At 41.7% G+C, this 4,201-nt stretch overlaps 1 protein-coding gene across 4 annotated transcripts in view; it reads right to left on the bottom strand.

Annotated features, from left to right (window-relative positions):
- The window catches only part of LRBA (LPS responsive beige-like anchor protein), a 404,059-nt gene that overhangs the window by 180,254 nt on the left and 219,604 nt on the right, over positions 1–4,201 (bottom strand). The gene's annotated exons all lie outside the window — the stretch shown is intronic.

Raw genomic sequence — 4,201 nt, 5'->3', positions numbered from 1 at the left:
GAAGGGGGGAAAAAAGGAGGGAAGGGGGGAAAAAAGGAGGGAAGGGGGGAAAAAAGGAGGGAAGGGGGGAAAAAAGGAGGGAAGGGGGGAAAAAAGGAGGGAAGGGGGGAAAAAAGGAGGGAAGGGGGGAAAAAAGGAGGGAAGGGGGGAAAAAAGGAGGGAAGGGGGGAAAAAAGGAGGGAAGGGGGGAAAAAAGGAGGGAAGGGGGGAAAAAAGGAGGGAAGGGGGGAAAAAAGGAGGGAAGGGGGGAAAAAAGGAGGGAAGGGGGGAAAAAAGGAGGGAAGGGGGGAAAAAAGGAGGGAAGGGGGGAAAAAAGGAGGGAAGGGGGGAAAAAAGGAGGGAAGGGGGGAAAAAAGGAGGGAAGGGGGGAAAAAAGGAGGGAAGGGGGGAAAAAAGGAGGGAAGGGGGGAAAAAAGGAGGGAAGGGGGGAAAAAAGGAGGGAAGGGGGGAAAAAAGGAGGGAAGGGGGGAAAAAAGGAGGGAAGGGGGGAAAAAAGGAGGGAAGGGGGGAAAAAAGGAGGGAAGGGGGGAAAAAAGGAGGGAAGGGGGGAAAAAAGGAGGGAAGGGGGGAAAAAAGGAGGGAAGGGGGGAAAAAAGGAGGGAAGGGGGGAAAAAAGGAGGGAAGGGGGGAAAAAAGGAGGGAAGGGGGGAAAAAAGGAGGGAAGGGGGGAAAAAAGGAGGGAAGGGGGGAAAAAAGGAGGGAAGGGGGGAAAAAAGGAGGGAAGGGGGGAAAAAAGGAGGGAAGGGGGGAAAAAAGGAGGGAAGGGGGGAAAAAAGGAGGGAAGGGGGGAAAAAAGGAGGGAAGGGGGGAAAAAAGGAGGGAAGGGGGGAAAAAAGGAGGGAAGGGGGGAAAAAAGGAGGGAAGGGGGGAAAAAAGGAGGGAAGGGGGGAAAAAAGGAGGGAAGGGGGGAAAAAAGGAGGGAAGGGGGGAAAAAAGGAGGGAAGGGGGGAAAAAAGGAGGGAAGGGGGGAAAAAAGGAGGGAAGGGGGGAAAAAAGGAGGGAAGGGGGGAAAAAAGGAGGGAAGGGGGGAAAAAAGGAGGGAAGGGGGGAAAAAAGGAGGGAAGGGGGGAAAAAAGGAAGGAAGGGGGGAAAAAAGGAGGGAAGGGGGGAAAAAAGAAGGGAAGGGGGGGAAAAAAATAAGAAAAAGAAAAAAAGACAATTGATCACTCTATGCCTCTTACCACTTGCTGTGGTAAAAGCAAAAATCAGCAGTGTATGTTTTGTTTAGGGCTTTTTAAAGTTGAAAATAAAAATTCTATTTCTTTAAATATAGTTTGAGAATGCCCATGGCCCAGTCATGTTTGAAAAACCTTCCCCAAACACATCAGGACCAACTAACCTCCACACACTGCTGCCATACTTGACTTGAAGTTCCACTGGCTTACTTAAAAAATGTTAATCTGCAAACATTTACAGAAGGCAGCAATTCCCCAGTGGCAATATATAAAGTTTAAATTGTTTAAGTAAATATATGCACATAAATTGCAAATAATAAACTTCCAATTAACTGAAAACTAAAAAAAAAAAAACCTAAAAAAATCCACCCAAACAATCAAACCCAAATACACTGGTTTTGCTTTAGGCTTTGAGCTTACAAAAAAATAACCCAAAAAAAAAAAAAAAAAAAAAAGAAAACCACAACACACACCAAACCCAAGAAAACCTAAAACAGAAACAAAGGAATAAAAAACACAAAGAAAAGGAAATTTAACTTGCCATTAAAAATAAAATGCACTTAATGCATGATCCTCTCTTGCCAGCCAATAACTGCCACTTGTAAGTTAGCTTTTAAAAATAAATTGCTGTAAAGCTGTAACTGCACTGTACAAAGAAATTTTACTTCCTTCTCAAATGTGCTCATGTAAATAACAACTCAGATTCTGGACTTGTTCAACCTGAGTTGAAAACCTTCTTGTCATGGAAAATATGCAGCTGATATTTAGAAAGGTTTTCCTGTAATTAACTCCCCCTTGAGGATTTTAAGTTAGCAGCAGTAAAATTACCAACAGTGTACTAATATACACCACATGCACTGTTACCCAGCAGCCTACCAGCATTCTCTTGAAGATCAAAAAAATGTTAAATAGAACAAAACCATCCCAGGGATAAAGCCAAAGATTTAATTTTTTCTTTTTTTTAAATACGTGCAAACTATATTTGCTGTTTCTAAAGCCCCCTGTGCACCGTACATACCTGCTGGTATTGCTTCCTCTGCCCCAACCTGTGTTACGCTGAAGATGCTATTTCAAACTAGCCTTCTACCTATTCTCATTTAAGATTGAATTGAGAGCCAACATCAAAGCTTAATACTTTTCTACTTAGCACAACTTGTCCAAAATACTAGTATGTCATTCAGTTTTTCTTCTCATCCACCACTAAGAAAAAATAAAATCAGTATGACAACTTCCAAGGCAAAGGTAACAGAAACATACACCTCCTGCCTCATCTCTGTCACTCGTGTAGATTTTATTTCTCTCTCCAGTTGACAATATTATACCAATTCACCATCAGACACCTTGTGTAACTGTCTTTTTCAATAAAAGATTTTTAGACCATAAGTTATTTTAGTCCACTTTGGTAAATGTTTGCCATCTCTTTGCATGTGATGCTAGTCACCCACATTTCCCGACACACGTGACCCGGGCAGGGGAAGATGCTGAACCTACCTATACGCATCTGCAGGCACGAGCTACTCTAAGGCAATGACATCGCACTCTGAACCCACAAAATCTGCTTTTTCTCTACTGACTTGAGTAAAGCACTACACCTGCAACCAACACACACACACTCACGGGAGTACCTGCACGGAACTGAATATATTCACCTATTTTCTGCAGATAAATGCACTTACATAGGTAGGCCAGGTTCTCTTTCTTTGTTTACTGATTAGAGATATCTATGAGAGAGCATGCCACTGTGTGACATGCCCAGTCCCATCCACACACAGGGGTATATTACACTGCATTTTCTATTTGAGGTCCCAAAGCCCCCGCTCTGCCAGACTCCTCTATCCTTGGCATGACAGGAGCTCCTGGCTCCAATCCTGCAGACAGAAGCATAGTCACACACACCTTTTCGAGATCAAGACCTCAAGGCACAGCCGGGGTATTGCACAGGACATAACAGCCTGATGGCAGAGCATTTATCTAGCACAGAAATTTCATTATTATAATTCATCAGTGTAATTCCATGCAATCGGTCCCGAACTGCTCTGTAAGACCCGGTTTCCTCAATAGTTTCTAACAAACAAATATTTTTGCAAACAAAATAGCTTTTCCTTTGCAGCAGCAGAGCATCTCATTTATTCCAGTTAAATCTCTGGAACGCTTGGGTGTAAAAATAATAGTTCAGAAATAATAGTTCAGAAATAGCTCGCATTGCTGAAGAATATTAAGGTATTCACAGCATGATAGATTATTTTAAATTGTTTCTCTACAACTTATCCTCACATATAAAATACAAATTTTAAATGCATTTGAGAAAAATCAAATATTGGAAAGCACGATACAGAAGGTATCTATCTTTTTTTTTTTTAATGTCTGGTAAATATATCAGGAAAGTAAATATATCACTGAGAGAAAAGATGCTTCAAAAACCCCTTTCTGTTTTTTTAAAAAAGGGCTCTCAGAAGTCTCCCTGTAGTCTTACTATTTGTTTAAAAAGAACAGAACAAAACCGCCACTTTCATATGAAATTTTTTTAAAATATTATTTTTAAGGCTTCTTTTTGATCCCTTGAGTTGAGGCAAAGAAAGCTGACCAGTCGACTGCAATACTGTAGGTGATCAGCCACCAGTCCCTTGCAGTCACAAAGCTCTGTACTTCGTTTATTTGCCTTGATGGAAATGCCACAGCCTGTTTTAATTCCCCTCCGCCCAAGTTTTTAACAAATGCCAATCAAAACCAACAAATCACTTATTAAAAAGCTTGATAAGGAATTTTGTAGGAGCTACAGATTCTCTCGCTAAATATTGTATTGGGACTCAATCTGAATACACCAACAGGTTTAAAGTACTCATTTTTTTTCACTTTCACACCTATACAAGTATTTTGGTTTCATTTCTAAACAATGGGTGAAAGGGAGAACAGACAACTCAAACTTTTCCCACCATATCACCTTCACCTGTCTTTTTCCTTCCCCCACAATACACTGCTAGACTGACTTTTATAAATAGCCGTTTTGGAAGGATTTCCCCCCCCCC

This window comes from Athene cunicularia (genome assembly GCF_003259725.1).
Source record: "Athene cunicularia isolate RWA chromosome 4 unlocalized genomic scaffold, athCun1 chr4_part2, whole genome shotgun sequence".
NCBI lineage: Eukaryota > Metazoa > Chordata > Aves > Strigiformes > Strigidae > Athene > Athene cunicularia.
The sequence above is the reverse complement of the archived record's forward strand: the minus strand, read 5'-3'. Positions and strand labels throughout refer to the sequence as shown.